This window comes from Schistocerca cancellata, chromosome 6 (genome assembly GCF_023864275.1).
Source record: "Schistocerca cancellata isolate TAMUIC-IGC-003103 chromosome 6, iqSchCanc2.1, whole genome shotgun sequence".
NCBI lineage: Eukaryota > Metazoa > Arthropoda > Insecta > Orthoptera > Acrididae > Schistocerca > Schistocerca cancellata.
Window position 1 is genome coordinate 110,799,994 of NC_064631.1, and position 17,799 is coordinate 110,817,792.

Sequence of the window (17,799 nt, forward strand, 5' to 3'; positions counted from 1 at the left end):
TTCAACATCAGTTATGGTTGGTCAAATACTGCTGTGACTCTGAATGTATTATATTAATAAGAAACAACATTGCCTTTTTCTCCTGAAAATATCAAGTAACGTAACAAATGTGTTTGATTCTGCTTCCAATATGACAGTTTTGGTTAATACTCCACATGCCTACAGGACTTTGTAGTGTTTACACAGCAGAACTCAGACATCTGTATAAGTGTAGAGAAATGAAAACAGTCATATGAATGCCTCACTTTTGTTCCGACACAGTTCAAGACTCGGGAGAAAAGTTTTACACCTGGTGTTCTACATGGCAACTTCACACACAAGAACTTTTTACCGACACTACTACCACCTACATAAGTAAGCTTTTCCTGTGTTACTTTCAAGTAATGCACTTAAGCTATTCCTGATGTAACTGGAAGATCTGTACTTCCCAGTTTCATATCAACAGCCTCAAAATGCATATTGTAGACTTCGGGATATGTTACAGGTCAGTGTCACACCACGATTGTGGAGAAAGGGGGTGGGGGCGGCATGTCACTCTCCAACAAGTGTTTACCAATAAGTAAGTGGCGGAAAATTATGGGTATAGGGCGGCTTAAACATGTGGAAAATGAGATTTTTATTATTCACTCACTGTATTCGACATTTATTATTCCTTTAAAATCGCACAACAACTTCAATAAAACACAGTTTAATCATTCACACACTTATTTCACAATTATTTCACTTTTAAACTGCAAATCCTCTAAGAACTGTCTTGAATCTTCACGAGTCTCTCTCAAAAACAGCCTTGATGTGGATAGATACGTACAGCAACCAGTAATCAGAGTCAGAACTGTGTCTGCAAAAACACAAGGATTATTAAACAATTTTTGCTGTCATTAATTACTAGCAATATAATTGACAGAGTAGATTGCTAATATTTGCTATAATGAATATCACATTTGCAAGAACGATCACACTGAAGTAATTAAGTCCATCGAAACGCTTAGAAACTCACCTCTCGTCTGACGAAAACGGTCTAAAGACGCAGTGGCAATTTCTTCAGATCTGTTGACAATGATATTTTGAGTTATCACTTTACTGAGTGACTGAAATGTAGTTCAGGTACCTGTGAACATAACAATATGTTACAATTCATTTTCTAAATACGAACTATTACGGTACTGTACGGCTACTTACATATTAATTACACTATTAATATTTTCACAGTTGTTTCTTTAATACAAAATTAAAGCCAACGGAAGAAAAAACGTAAAACATACTTGCCAAAGACAGGTTTGTTGAGATGCAATTTTCTGTGTTGACAGATGTAACTTTCTCATACGGTGGTAAGTCGCAGAAATCGCAGGAATCACAGAAATCGCAGAAGTAGCAGAAGTCACAGAAATCGCAGAAGTAGCAGAAGTAGCAGAAGTCACAGAAATCGCAGAAGTAGCAGAAATCGCGGAAGTAGCAGAAATCGCAGAAATAGCAGTGGCGGAGGGATACACGACCTATGTTCCTTAACTGCGACTCTTAACTGCGACAAATCACAGTTAAGAATCACAGATACTCAAAAGTAGCATTCACAGAAATCACTGATATCGGAAAATCGCAGTTTAGCCCATCACTACTTTACTAGTAACAGTTAGCTTTTAAAGGTAAACTGTAGCTAAGTTACTCTTATCTTATCGGTAACGACTAGTGTTGCCAACTTAGTGGATTTTCCACTAAAACTGGTGGTTTCTACCATCCTTTTAGTGGCGAAATATTGATTCTAGCGGCTGGTGGATTTTATAGTGGTTTAATAGAATTCAGTTTCAGTTACTGAAAATGCGATCTCTACACCACTAAGCTATTTATATGTTTCGAAATACGTTATTTCTACTTTCTTTGATTTCAGGAGTATTTAACTTTTACTGCGAAGACAACACTGATGCGTAACGATGTGGCATCGAATCAACCATCGCACTCGATAGGCTACATGCGGGGATTCCCTTCAGAATGAACAGTATTTAGTAGCACATAGTTATAGTTCATTTCACGAGCTAAGGCGGCTTGTGCAGAGGTAGGGAGTGCAGCATCTGGTTTCAAACAATGGGTGCTCACTTATTTCTTTGCCGCTTCGAATAACCACTGAACGCTTGGTGGCTCAGACAGGGTGCGTCATGTCAGACGTGCCGCAAAAGGAACTTGACTGTCGTCGTTCGAGGTATGCACTATACAAATGTGATTCTCTGTGAATGGTATTATTTCACGACTTGATGCGTGTATAGCTATGCCGAAACCACAACATACGCAAAAGTTTCTGGATTCTTGGCTTGAAGACCCACATTTAAAAATTGGCATCAAATTATTGAAAGTACTACAGGTTAGGGAGTCAACTGCAATATTTTGTGGCATAGTTTTTAGGAGTCACTATGGAGATGTGACGTCTCATGAGGAGTCAAAGAAGCCTCTACAAAATAAAAAGGTAAGCAACCTTTTTTCCAGATTGATTAGCCATTCATTAATCTGTTTTACGTCTTTGACCACTCTTTGATTAAGTAAATTGATGAAGATTGTAACTAAGCGGCCTAAAATTTCTTTTAAGTCAGAGCCCATTGGGAATAGAAAAAAAGGAAGAAGCAAGACTTGCATTAAACACAGCCTTGCATACTAGTATACATAGGGTGACCAGATCAATTGTTTAAAAAGGAGGACAAACGGCTTCAAAAAGGAGGACAAAGTAAGAAAAAAGAGGAAACATCAAACGGGTCAACTGCATATGTGGATACAAGTCATGTGACTGCCGGGAATTACCGGTAAAACTAGTAGTTAATTGTTACTGATGGTCAGGTGGTGGTTAACTGAGCAATATAAAAACAATTAAAAACTTTGATTGTGGTGACAGTGTGGCATCAATTGTTTTATGTCAACAACACGGAATTGTTTATAAAGTGAAAAACGTAAGACCATTCACCTCCCTTCATTCGACACACCGCTACCAAGATCTACAATTCAAGGAGCAGCTGACGACGTGTAAACTGCACTTTAACCTTCCGAATACAAATAAATTGAATGACAATGAAACAATGAAATAAAACCATGACAGTTAATCTGTCGAGTTATTTCTTACCTTTATTGATCACTGAGACGTTCGTTCTAGCTCCACGTATCTTACATTCTGCTTCAAATTCGTTTCTCCCTTTCTTAAAGCCGGATATTTGCAGGAAAGGACATCAGAAAATGTACACTTTCGTGTAGGCATAGCCAAATATTTTACGTAACTCACTCGGTTAAAAATTACACTCACAAATCACACGTGCACTACAGGAAGCCAAGCCAATACAAAGTGAAGATACGAAACGAAAAGTTTAAATAATCGATATTTGCATTCGCTTATAGGTTGATCAACGATAACATCAACGATCCTGGTGCCACCAACTAACACCGCCTTCTCGAAGGCTGTGCCAATCATAAACTTACTAAATAAAAACTAGACTGCGCATTGGCGCTAGCGTCGCGTCCCCACAATGAACGTGATAAAAGCCATTAGCAGGGAAACAGTGCGTAAACATGGTTCGTTCGTGTGCTGCTTTTAATTGTAACAGTAAGAATGGAAGCAAAGACGAAGACAGAAACAATGTTACATTTCACAGGTCAGTCATTTCTGGTTGTTTGTTACTTTCTATTACTTGTATTTAGTATTTTCATGGAGAAATAATACATCATGAACGTTTGTTTTTGTTTAGGTTTCCCCTTACAAATGATTTTCTAAATCGGAAATGGATAGTTGCTACCCGGAGAGAGAACTTCCAACGGACAGCAAATCATCTGCTGTGCACTCCTCATTTTGAAGAGAATTGTTACATGGAAAATTATGTAAATAGATGTCAACTGAAGGACGATGCTATACCGACAGTATTTGGATTTCCAACTCATTTGAAAAAGGTATAGTGGCCTGGAAATTGTACAATATAGGCCTAGGTTAAATAGTGTGGAAATACTGTCAGTGTGTATAATTTTCAACGTTACTTTTCCAGGTTACCGAGGCAAGGAAACCTTCAAAGCCAAGAAATGTTGAGATAGCAGAAAACGTGTGTGGATGTGCACGTTTCTGGTTACACTAGAGACGACAATTATTCATTTCCATCAAGCCCAAGTAAGCTGAAGGGAAAGTCCAAAAAACTTGAAGAAAGGAAGGCAGCAAAAATTGTGAAATATAAGACTAAGTTAAATACAGTGAACAAAAAGTGCAAAAGACAGACGCAGAAAATTTGCAAATTAGCAAATATTTTAGAAGAACTAAAAGCTAAAAACTTAGTAAACGATAAAGTAATCTCACTTATTAACGCTACTCACAGTGACATGTTATTGGAGATCCTAGATTGAAGCAAAAACAGATAACAGCAATATTCGGATAGATTAAACGTTTTTGCTGTAATTTTTATTCACCTGCTGCTTACAGATATGTTTGCAGTAGCCTACATTTAATTTATCCCTACCACATGCAAGTACTTTACATAGACGGTACAATTGCGTAGAAGGTTTGCCAGGTTTTACGTCAGAAAGTTTTGACATTATAAAGGCAAGAGTTGCAAAATCGTCTTGTGAAGTGTATTGTGCGTTAATGTTTGACGAAATGTCAATGAAAAAGTGTGTTGAGTGGGATGGAAGTGAATTTGTAGGCTATGTTAATTTTGAGTGTGTGCCAACATCAGGACTAGAGGGTGTTGAATGTAAAGAAGCATTAGTTCTTATGGCAGTAGGTGTCAACCATCATTGGAAGACCCCTCCAGGATACTTCCTAACTGATCATGTTTCTGCCTGGGAGAAGAAAACAGTTATTGGAATGGCCATTACAATGTTGTATGATGTAAATGTCAGTGTGTTAGCTGTTACTTGTGATGGACTTTCCACTAACATTGCAATGGCAAAGGAGTTAGGGGCAAATATTACTGTTGAAGATATGAAACCCTATTTTTCTCATCCTGTTACAGGTGACAATGTATATATAATTTTAGATCCTTGCCATAGGATCAAGTTACTTAGAAATATGTTTGGTACATACAAGAATTTAGTCGATGGAAGTGGAAGGAAAGTCTCCTGGCAATATATAGAAAAGCTGCATTGTACACAAGAAAGGGAGGGGCTTACTCTAGCTAATAGACTGAAATTATTGCACTTGAAGTCTGGACAACAAAAAATGAAATTGAAGTTAGCTTCAGTTAGTTCTGCACTGCAATATTTACGCTGCGATTTAAAATTAGAGGAATTTCAGGGATCTGAAGAAACAGCAGACTTTTGTCTCATTTTTGATCAAATATTTGATATGTTCAATTCAAAAAATCCTTTGGCTAAGGGATACAAAGCACCAATACGGTAGAGTAATAAGTGTGTTTTGGAGCCTTTTCTTGACACAGTAGCTGGTTATTTGACATTCCATAGAGATACATATGGGAATCTATTATGTAAAAGTAATAGAAAGACAGCCATACTTGGGATATTAGCACTGTGTGAAACTATTAAAGGCGGGTATAATGATGTAATCATGACAAAAAAGATGAACTACTTGCTGATGTACAAGTTTAGCCGGAATAATCTGGAAATGTATTTTTCTTTAGTTAGATCTAGGTTAGGATGGAATAACAATCCATCCTACCTGCAGTTCAGAGCAGCATATAGGAACCTCCTCCTTTCAAATGAGATCAGACCTAAGGCAACTGCTAACTGTCAGGTTCAAAATGATGTCTTTTACCTTGGCATGGGAAAAATAATCGTGTTTCGTATGACCCAGTTGAGTTTTGCAATAACAGGAGATATGACTGTACTGATGAAAGAAATGTGGAGTCTGCGTCTGACCATGATTATGTGATATTGCCAAATAACTTAACAGAGTAGACTAGTAGTGTTGTTGTATACATTTCAGGTTTTGCTGGTAAAGAAATTGAACTGCAGTTCTTGTGTACATAGTTTATTTAGTGGAGAAGCAGTTCAGTTCTCTGATTTGTTAAGGAGGAAAAACAATGGTGGCTTGATTATGCCATCAGCAGGAGTAATTGTGGTTTTCAGAGAAGCTGAGAAGATAATATGGCTACAGGTTGTAAAATCAACTAATGTAATTCAGAAAAGCAATACACTCATTGAAATAATGTCACATGTTGTGCCAATAGTAATGCAGCAGGACGTATTTCCTGAACTGAAGGACCATATGATGGAAAATGTTTTCCCAGAGAATCATTTGTACATTATTGTAAAATAAATTGTAAGGCAGTATGTTACTGTTTGTTGTCACCATATTGCAAACACATGCAATGCAAAATTACACAAAAAAGTTATTAGACAGACACTGACAAAATCAATTTTATTTCAAAATCTGTGATGGGTGAAATATGATACTTTTAATTAAAAATCAAACTGTTTAAAATTGAAAATAGCGTTGTTGTATCATTCCAACTCTTGCATTTACCACCTGTGTATGAATAATTCAGACAGTTGTAAATGTCTTTCTTATGTATGCGTACAAAATTAAATTGTGTGAAACTAATTATGCCAATTAATGTCTGTAGTGTGGTGGTCCTTCCTCACACCTCTTACCTCCTTCTACTAAACTTTACATCAGTAGTATTCCATGAGGTGTAGAATGAAGTTGGGAATGTACATGTCGGTGTAAGACAGTGAAACATCATTACATCATTGTACTAAAGTGCTAATTCTATAACCAAAATAATAAATTTAAGATTTACTGAATAGATTTCAAGGAGTTGCCACATAGAAAGTTCTTTGATTGTTTTGACCTCCACTACTTGACATTTAATGTGCTCTGGTAAGTTACTGAAAACATGGATAGCTGACTCTTCTTAATACCTTTAGGTCTTTGCAGAGGCTCTTTTTGGTCCTAGTATTTTATTTCCTTGCTTTCACTATTTATTTAAAGTGAGAAATGTTGATAATGATAAAGGGTATTAATGGAGAGTTGTCAAAATACCAATAATAGTTTGTTACAGGATATTTTTGAAGTGACACTACATCTTGGTTGTGATAAACCAATATGTGATGTCTCTGAGTTGTAGGATAAATTGGAAAGTAACAATTTGTACACAAATCCAATTAATGCAAATGCTAAATGTAGCTGACAGAAGATTGTTCTATAGCCTAACCTGATGTCTAAACTTATATCTTATACTGTATCTAATAAACTTTCTGCTACAAAAATTGCAAGCTACATAGGGAAAAATTTGCAGTGTTAGATTACAGACAAAGGTACTTTGTTGCATGTCAAGTACTTATGATGTATTTACATATAATTACTAAAAATACTAACAGGGTTAATGTACTAAAATGAACTGAATGAAGAACTAGGCACATGATAGGTATTTAGATTTTTAATCAAATATATATTAAGTATGAATCGGAGGTAGGTCGAATAATTGCGTTTAGATACTTAACATGTACTGTCAGTTGGTGATTATACTTCGTAAATGGTAAAATATTTGATCAAATGTTGCAAACCACTTTCAGAGGTGCTATCAGTGTTAAAAACTAATGTGCGAATGAAATTCCTACGTTATTTAAAGCGATATGGGTTATTAAAGCGATATGGGTTATTACAATTAATCACACCAAAAATCGAGTGTAGACAATACTGTGCTAAACAAAAGTAAGCGTGCAAAATGTACACAGTAGTCGAAAAAAAGCAAACAGGACCTGACAGAAAAATTACGTGAATTAAATAATAATCGTACTGTTTGCTACTTTAAAAGTTTCACGTAATTATCTAACGCAAATAACTCGATGTAAACTCGCTCCACCTCGTCAGGAAAGAGCCTTACATTCTTAAATCTTGCGTCTCTATGCAGACGTATTTCAGAAATTAGGAAACTCCTTTCATTTAAGTATACTTTCAAAATAATCTCGAATACTCAGTATTTTTTTTAACAAACGTGTTTAATTTGTGCTTCAATTTGCTCTTGTTGCGTCTCATATACTTCCAATCACAAGACCAGTACTAGGATTCATCCCTGCAAACGGCGGCGATCAGCTGCTTCAATTGGGGGACAGTTACCTCACTTCTTCGCTACGGCGTGGTAGGGGCTTGGTGCCAATAGTTAAAGTATTTAAGAAAAGAGCAATAGAACGGGACGAATTGTAAATTTAACTGTATTACGCTCAACTTTGTGAAAAAGCCGGACACTGTAAAAATCCGCCCGGACCCCAGACAAAGAGCTAAAAAGGAGGACATGTCCGGATTAAACCAGACGTCTGGTCAGCCTAAGTATACATGTAGTTGACCATGCGGGACAGGTAATTATCACAGTCATGAAACAGACATCGAACTAAGTGCACCTCAGTTACAAAAAAATGTGTTAGCACTGCATTTCACTGACGTTCTAAAACAAGATTGCAATGATCAACCATTTAGCTTATTAACTGATGAATCTACTGATATTGTTGTACATAAATACTTCGGGTTAATTATAGTTTATTACAGTAAATTACACTAAAAACTAGTATCTACATGCCTTGATCTCGCTCAACTGCACGAATGTAATGCTGAAGCTATTGTCTCTGCTATAAAGAAGACACTTCAACGATCTGATTTGTGACATGAAAATTGGAAAAGATAATGCCTCTGTCATGGTTGGAGTAAATAACAGAGTATTTACGAAATTGAAAGAAGAGGTACCACACCGAATTTTAGTACGTTGCTTGTGCCATTCCTTGCAACTGGCTGTTTCTGTTGCTGCAAAAGAATTTTTACGAAGAGATTTGGAGTTTTTAATTAAAGAGACCTATGATAGTCGAATTAAGTCGGGTGATGTTGAGGGTATTGGATTAGGAAATGAGATACTAAAAGTAGTAAAGGAGTTTTGCTATTTGGGGAGCAAAATAACTGATGATGGTAGAAGTAGAGAGGATATAAAATGTAGACTGGCAATGGCAAGGAAAGCGTTTCTGAAGAAGAGAAATTTGTTAACATCGAGTATAGATTTAAGTGTCAGGAAGTCATTTCTGAAAGTATTTGTATGGAGTGTAGCCATGTATGGAAGTGAAACATGGACAGTCAATAGTTTGGACAAGAAGAGAATAGAAGCTTTCGAAATGTGGTGCTACAGAAGAATGCTGAAGATTAGATGGGTAGATCACATAACTAATAAGGAAGTATTGAATAGGATTGGGGAGAAGAGAAGTTTGTGGCACAACTTGACCAGAAGAAGGGATTGGTTGGTAGGACATGTTCTGAGGCATCAAGGGATCACCAATTTAGTATTGGAGGTCAGCGTGGAGGGTAAAAATCGTAGGGGGAGACCAAGAGATGAATACACTAAGCAGATTCAGAAGGATGTAGGTTTCAGTAGGTACTGGGAGATGAAGAAGCTTGCACAGGATAGAGTAGCATGGAGAGCTGCATCAAACCAGTCTCGGGACTGAAGACCACAACAAGAACATCATGATTGGTTTAGTTGCTCCTCTACCAGACAATCTCTTTATAAGGAGCTATACAAAACCATCAACGATGGACAGAAACCGTCAAAAACAGTTCAAGCATGTCATACAAGGTGGCTATCAATAGAATCCGCTGTATCAAGAACATGCACACAATGATCAGAGCTAAAAACAAATTTTTCATCAGCTAAAGTGCGCGAAAGGTGTCACATGGCAGAGTTATTGCACGCTGTGTGTGCAAACGAGAGTAATTACGCATATATTTCATTTTTATATCCAATATTAATTGAAATAAACATAATGAATAAAATGTTCGTATCGAAAGATACAGATCACACCAAATTCTTTGAAGAGTTGACCAACCTGATAGATATGCTTGTCAGCAAAGTTACCTTATCTGCAAATAAAGTTATTTATTTTACTAGAAATATTCGTGATTTCTTCGATCGAAGATGCTATCGCGGATTTCGCTTTGAAAGGCAGTTGCTTGAAATGAGAGAAAAAGTATAACCATGGCAAGACGAAGAAATGTTGCGTAATCGGTGCATAACATTTATAGCAAGTCAGTCTAATTGAAGAGATAAAAAACAGGTTGGCAGAAAATTTGAAATTGATGAAAAAAATTCTGGGATAAGTGTTGAACAAGCACTTAATCACAACAAAGAAAATCTAATTGATGATGGATCAGTTCAATAGAAGTGTAGAATTTATAGCAAGAGTGGATGATCAGTGGCGACAATTTCATTTGTTGAACTGGCACGAAACCAAAGACACAAAAAATTTTGGAATGAAATATTGCGTTTCAAAGATGCTCAAGGGGAATCCACATTTGAGGAATTAGTGACTTTTGCGATTACTCTCTATACTGCCCCATTCCAACGCTGATGTTGAGAGACTATGTAGCAGTATGAATGTCATAAAAAACAAGCAGAGGAATAGAATGAAGTTAACTCTTTTAACTACTGTATTACGTATAGCTGCGGTTTAAGGTTGGAAGGAAAATGCTGCAACGAATATGAAATTCCGATATACGTTGTACAAAATTCGGTACGAAATAATCATACCAGTTTGAAACTGATGATGATGATGATGCACACAAAAATGATTCATCTGAAGAAGGCGAATTCATTTATGTGATTAGCTGTTGTTACAGAGCTCTTTATATGCTCCTGATCTTGACTTGTTGATTGATTTATTGTATGTTCATTTAATGATTGTGAAGATTTTATTTAATAATAAAAGATACTAATTACTAATATACTTACTGTTTTCTGTTGTAATAATTAAATAATTTTGTTGGAAATTTTAGCTATTATGGGAGTAGGGGTATTTTTGTTAGTGGTTTTATGGTGGTTTTTTGCACTTGAAACAGATGAGGAACTCACTTTAACTGTTGGCAACACTGGTAACGATTTAACGAAAGTGTCGTTACTTTTTATTGCAGGTAACAAATTTTGTTGTAAGTATCATAAGACAGGGTAATATCAGCCTTTAGTTTAAAAAACGTGACATTTGTTCAGAAATTAAATCTTTTCAACAATGAACATATGAAATGACTGAATTATAATTTTTAGTGCTGTTATTGCATTTAATTCCTGCTCATTTATTCATAACATTTTTATTTGAAAATATGCACTGGTACACACCAATGAGTAGGTTACAGTCAAGTGAAATGTCACTTATGAATAGCATGCAGTCTCTAATGTTATGTTTAGTTTCACACGTCTCTACAACATTGAGAAGGAAGACGACACAAGCATGCTTTGGCTGGATTATACTGACGTGGTTGAATTTTCGACATCAGATGGAAGTAAATAATTCCTGTCGTTGCAGATAGTGCACCGATGGGAAAAGAATGCAAAGCAGTTGGAGCTTCACAGCGAACTTAAAAAAATGTGCACGTTAATTTTCTGTTGCTGTTAGCATTAGGTCTTTAAATAAAAATGTGATGGATACCATTGCTTTATTCAAATAGGGAACATTCTCAGCATTATAAATACAGTAGACTCTCCACAATGCAGCTCATCACTATCTGACCTCTGTTCCACTGGGCAACTTAATTAATATCATAATAATACTTCTCCATGATAAAATAATGGTTAATTTACTGTATGTACTGTACTTTTCACAGGCTCTAGGAAACAGGCGCCAGCTACAATGCTGTGTGGCCTTTCAAAATGTTTTATGTTTCTTTTGTCCTTCTGACACATCTCGAGTTACAGTTGTAATGTACCAAACATGCTCTATTAATAATATTAAATCAATTATTGGAACCACTCTTCAACAAATTGTACTTACAAGTCTTCTTCTAGCACTTACAAACAACAATGACCATATGTAAAAATCAGCTCTGTTGACAACCCTGTGTTCTTTCTTTCTTCAGCTGTATATCAGACACCCAAGGTACATTCATTGTTAAATTGTTGTTTTGCGCTGTCCTCTGTGCTTTACTTAAAGATTCCAAAACTGGTGATAAGTGAAAAAACTTGTAGTGACTGTGAATGGAAAACTGATTTCTGTAAAGTTTGATTCAAAAAAGGAAGTTGTGACATCCAGGTACAATAAAAGTAAGGAACGAGTTCCCATATTTGCTTGTCTTAATACAACTGGCAACCACAAGCTGAAGCTTACATTAAAAGGGAAAACACAGAAATCTAGAGCTTTCAAAAAGAAAGCACAAATGAATTCAGTAATCTTTAAAACCACGTTCCCAAAATAATATTTACCAGTTGTAGAGAAATATTTGAAAGACAACAGTTTACTGAGGAACACTCAACTCCTTCTTGGCAACGCACATTTACATCCTGCCAGTGCCAAACTCACAGATGGAGATATCAAAGCTGATGAAAAATATTATTTAAAGGCAAGAAAACATTTTATTAGCTTTGTAATTACACCCTGGATACGAAAAAAACAAAAACATTACTGTAAGAAAAACACAGAAGTTACACACAAGCCAAGAATAAAGATATTGACAGCAGAGTCATGGAGCAGCACATAAATATAGACGTCAAGGAATTTTTTCTTTTCTTTTAACACTTCCTCCAAAAGAAAAAATCATGAAATTATTGCTTTGTCTCTTGCATGCCAATTTCTGAACATAGAAAATTAAATCGAACTTGTTCAAGAGGTTTCGTCAAAATATCTGACAACTGGTTGTGTCCATCAATGTGTTCCAAGAAAATCTCACCATTCAGATATCTTTCACGAACATAGAAATGTCGGACCTCTATATGTTTAGAACGTCGATGATATTCTGGATTTTTTGCCAACTTCAATGCACTAGCATTGTCAATGTAAAGAACTGGAGGCTGCCCTGACATTTCCACTAATTCTGATAGCAGACGACGTAACCAAACTAACTCTTTTGCTCCTTCACTAGCTGCAATTATTTCCGCCTCGGTTATGGATGTGGCCACTACTTTCTGCAACTGACTTGTCCATGACACTGCACCACCTGAGTACTTTGCAAGAATTCCAGTTGTTGAGCGCCTTGTCCGGTTATCACCTGCGAAATCTGCATCAGCGTAAATCTTTAACTCTTCTTTTTTATTATATACAATTCCAAAATTTAAGGTCCCTTTCAAATACCGGAAAATGCGCTTTACTCTATTCCAGTCTTCAGTGGTTGGTTTCTCCATAGCTCGAGCAGCTTTATTGACTGCAAAAGTGATGTCTGGACGAGTTACTGTTGAAAGGTACATGAGACAACCAATTGCTTCACGGTAGGGTACAGATGACGAAACTTCTTCGTTTTGATTATTGTCCTCACGTCCAATAGGAGTTGAGATTGTATTGCATTCTGCCATTCGAAATCTTTGCAGAATTTCTTCTGTGTATTTGTCTTGACTTATCATTATTGCTCCATCTTCATATTGCTTTATTTTTATGCCAAGAAAATTGTCAAGACTGACAGTTGTTATTTCGAATTCATGTTGTAAAACATCCATAAAAACAGCAATTTCTTTCTTGTTACTGCCGACAATCAGGCCATCATCAACGTAGATTGCCACATAAAGGCTATTTCCATTTTGTCTACGATAAAATAGGCATGGGTCTGCATCACTGTTTGAAAAACCAGCTTTCTTCATGAACTCAACAAAACGTTTGTTCCAGCAACGTGGCGCTTGCTTCAACCCATAAAGACCTTTTTTTAAGAAACATACTCGGCCTGTACCATCTTCGAAACCTTCTGGTTGTTCCATATGTACTTCATCTTCAAGTATTCCATTCAAAAAAGCTGTCTTTACATCGAATTGTTCTAGCAGCATTTTCTTTGAAGCAGCTACAGCCAACAGAGTTCGTATGGTGTCATAACGTGCCACAGGGCTAAAGGCGTCGTCATAATCAATTCCTGCTTTCTGAATACAGCCTTTTGCAACCAATCTGGCTTTAAAGCGAGTACTTCCATTGACTGCGACCTTTCGCCATAGAACCCAGCGGTTTTGCAATACTTTGGCATTCTTCGGACGGTCAACCAGCACCCAGGTATTGTTTTCCTTAAGTGATTGAAGTTCTTCACTAATAGCTTGCATCCATTCTTCCTTCTCGTTTGACTGCAATATTTCTGAAAAACAGTTTGGATCTTTGTATCCAAGTGCATCAACTTTTGTTGCCATACAAAATTCACCACTTTCCATCCAGGTTGGTTTTCTTCGTTGTCTTTTATTCTTCTGTTTCTCTTCATTAGAAAATTCAGCAGCTTCTGCTTTTAGAAATTCTGTTAATTCTTTATTTTCTACCGAGCGAGGTGGTGCAGTGGTTAGCACACTGGACTCGCATTCGGGAGGACGACGGTTCAATCCCGTCTCCGGCCATCCTGATTTAGGTTTTCCGTGATTTCCCTAAATCGCCTCAGGGAAATGCCGGGATGGTTCCTTTGAAAGGGCACGGCCGATTTCCTTCCCCATCCTTCCCTCACCCGAGCTTGTGCTCCGTCTCTAATGACCTCGTTGTCGACGGGACGTTAAACACCAAGATCCTCCTCCTCCTCCTTTATTTTCTTCAGATTCACTCGACTCTTGACTTTCTCTAGAATCGAGAGTGCCAATTTTTTCTTGAGTTTGGCTTCCTTCAGAAGTGTACAGCCTAGGAGATTTACATTGGTCATCTTTAGATGAATTCGGATCATTAAATTCTTCCCGAGGGACTTCAAATTCAACATGATCACTATGTAAATCACAAACAATTTCTGGCTTAAATTTTACATCGTGACTCAACACCACTTTTCTTTTAGATGGAATCCAAACTCTGAACCCATCTTTGTCATTAACATATCCAACAAGTCGTCCAAAAACTGCCTTATCATTAAACTTGGAACGGAATTGTTTGTTAATGTGAACATAGCAGCCTGTGCCAAAAATTTTGAGACGATCAAGTTGTCCTACTGGTGAATTAATCCACGCGGATGTAAATGGACCAATGAGCACGAAATCTTTTGGAGGCAAGCATTATTATGTATGTTTCAAAGACGATTTTAGTAAATTTCGTCGAATTTTCTTTTTAAGACACAAAAGTGAAGTGTGTACTGTGCTTAAGCAGTTTTTAAATGAAGCACGAACTAATGGACATGTTGACAAACAATTTAGATGTGATGGTGGCAAAGAATTTAGCAATAAGAATGTCAGTGAACTGCTTGTTTGCCGTTTTCTTGTTTTAGAAACGACAAAAGCTGCACTTCCATTAACGTCTTGTTCACGCAGTTCAATAGTACAGAGTTTTTCTATCAATAAATTCAAGCTTTGCTTTTCTGTCGGTATCGTATCCCAGAGATCCTTAAAATTGTCGTAGTCTTTTCCCAGTGTAGACAAAATTCGACCATTTAAGATTCTTTCAGATAGCGTATTTTCTTCATGTTCTGCTAATTCATCGTTCAGATCCACAAATAACTTTTGCAGTTTGGCCACATGCGCACTAATATCTTCCGATTCATCACGTTTAACACGGAAAAATGTTTCAATCAACATATTCAAACGCTGAGTACTGCTACGTTCAAATCGGGCGCGTAATTTGTCCCAGATTTCTTTAGCATTCTTGCACGTTAAGACGAGTTCTGCAACAGGTTTACTTAGCGCACTTGCTATAAGACTTGCTGCCTTTGCGTCGTCCTTGAGCCATTCCACATACGCTTCTTTTTGTTCACTTGTCGCATCTTGTGGCAACTCTACACGTTCACGTGTACCGTTAATAATATCTTCTAGTCCATATGAACGTAGCACCATAGAAATATGCCATTTCCATTTGGCCCAGACGTCAGGTCCTTCAAGCTTATTAATGCTGACCTTATAATCGCCGCTAGCAATCATGTTTCTTTACAGACATACGCTCATTTCAAATATTGTTTTAATTAAACTGTGTTTTGCCTTTATACGTATACTGGGCCCATAACCTGATGAAAAATATTATTCAAAGGCAAGAAAACATTTTATTAGCTTTGTAATTACACCCTGGATACGAAAAAAAACATTTACTGTAAGAAAAACACAGAAGTTACACACAAGCCAAGAATAAAGATATTGACAGCAGAGTCATGGAGCAGCACATAAATATAGACGTCAAGGAATTTTTTCTTTTCTTTTAACAAAAGCCTTATTTTTACCACCAAACATGACTGTTTTTTGCCAGCCAATGGACCATGGGGTGCTGAAGAAAAAGTATCGCTGTTGTTGATACCAGTGATTGATAATTATGTAGACTGTGTAACCATTCTGAAGGGAATTGACCTACCAGATGTCATAAGGTGGTTGTCCAAATTATGGGAAGCAATTCATACTGTAGCCATCATTTAAACATCTTGTATGTCTGGGATTCCAAAAGTCTCTGTCAGTTGCGCTAGCAAAACTGTAAATGCTAAGATTAAATAAGTGATTTGAGAGAATGTAAAGCCAAAACTAAGATGAACTTGAGTTAGTATATGAGGTGTCATCGACCATAAATGTATGGAATAAGGGAAAAGGTATTCTCATAAATACCTCATATTTTAGATAACATCATTTATCTTTTATTTATTTTCTAAACATATTTTGTAATTTAATGTGGAGATCACACTTTTCTTGTGTCATCAAGGTCTAATCATTGACTTTTCAATTGTCTTATGTTATTGTGTTTCAGGAGCTTCACTGGAATAATTGGTCAGTGGCTTGATACAATCACACTAAAAAGAAGAATGACAGACTTAGCATGTAGACCTATGAAAGGAAGACATACATATGATGGCATGGCAAAGGAAATAAGTGATACATTGTTAGGATATCACATACCAAATAAAGTATCCACAACAGACAATGGCACAAACGTTGGCAAGACTTCTAGATTGTTCCAGAGGGAAAATATTGTTGATGAGTAAGAATACAATGTGAAACTGATGATGATTATAATGATTTACAATTTATAAATGGCTTCAATATATTAGAATCAGTAAGTGGAACAGAAAGTGCTGAAGACGAGACACTAGTGACCTCTTACCAACATTATGCAACTCATACGTTAAATTTGATTACCATGAAAGATTATTAACATGCACTTGGAAATATAAAATTCAAAAAAGTTTCAAGGAACTCTGTGGTAAAGTGTTACAGGCTTTGGGACAAACAGAATCAGTCAACCCAAGTTGCAGACCATACTTGAGATGCTTGCGGTGTCTATTTGTAATTATGAGTTGGAATTCAATGTATGAGGCTATCCAATGGGCCCAAAAATTGATAGATAGTGACAATGAAAAAACAGTGACATGGACCTTTTGTTAATTCCCAAGACTAACCCTGACTCCTGAAGAAGTTACTTTCCTAAGAGAATATTGTGATGTTTTGAGTTCACTGGCACAGGCTCTGAACTTGCTACAAGGTTAAACAACATTCTCATGGAATTCTTTCTCCCAACTCTGACTGCTTTGGAACAAAAGCCAAAAAATTTATCCTCTAAGCTGACACAGTGCAGAACTCTGCTTGATGCAGTCATTCTGCAGTTGTATCTGAAAATAAGACCTAATCCTGTCTACATGCTTCCTCCAAAAATTCAAAACCAACTGGATAAATCAACCACATTTCTGTGTAGACAAGGCTCACGTGCTGGAACCTATGCTGCAAACAATAACTGTAAGAGACACTGTCAGAGAAGAGTCAGAAGTACTCGATGATGAGGAGAAAGATTTTTTTCTGCTGTGAGAGACATAATACTAGGTCTACAACTTTGCTTCCACCGTTTTTTCTCGAAGTTTGGTGCTTTATCGTGAAAAACTACAAACAATTATGATTCATACTATTGCCCATCGCTGGCCACTACATTCTCCCTTCTTCTGGATAGCATAAGAATCCCGTGGCACAAGAACTGGGCGCCTTTGTGGGGATCCATGAATCGATTCAATTTTGCACTCGTTCATCTGATCGGAATTGC

The 17,799-nt window shown here is 36.8% G+C and overlaps 1 long non-coding RNA gene and 1 other non-coding gene across 2 annotated transcripts; one reads left to right on the forward strand and one right to left on the reverse strand.

Moving 5' to 3' along the window:
* Positions 1-657: 657 nt before the first annotated feature.
* Positions 658-1,399, reverse strand: LOC126088101 (uncharacterized). The gene is made up of 3 exons (XR_007519942.1): positions 1,263-1,399; positions 998-1,108; positions 658-838 (listed from the first exon to the last, which is right to left on the reverse strand). It is a non-coding gene; the product is annotated as an uncharacterized LOC126088101 (long non-coding RNA).
* Positions 1,400-14,152: 12,753 nt separating this feature from the next.
* Trnaa-cgc (transfer RNA alanine (anticodon CGC)) lies at positions 14,153-14,225 on the forward strand. The gene has a single exon. It is a non-coding gene; the product is annotated as a tRNA-Ala (tRNA).
* Positions 14,226-17,799: the final 3,574 nt, after the last annotated feature.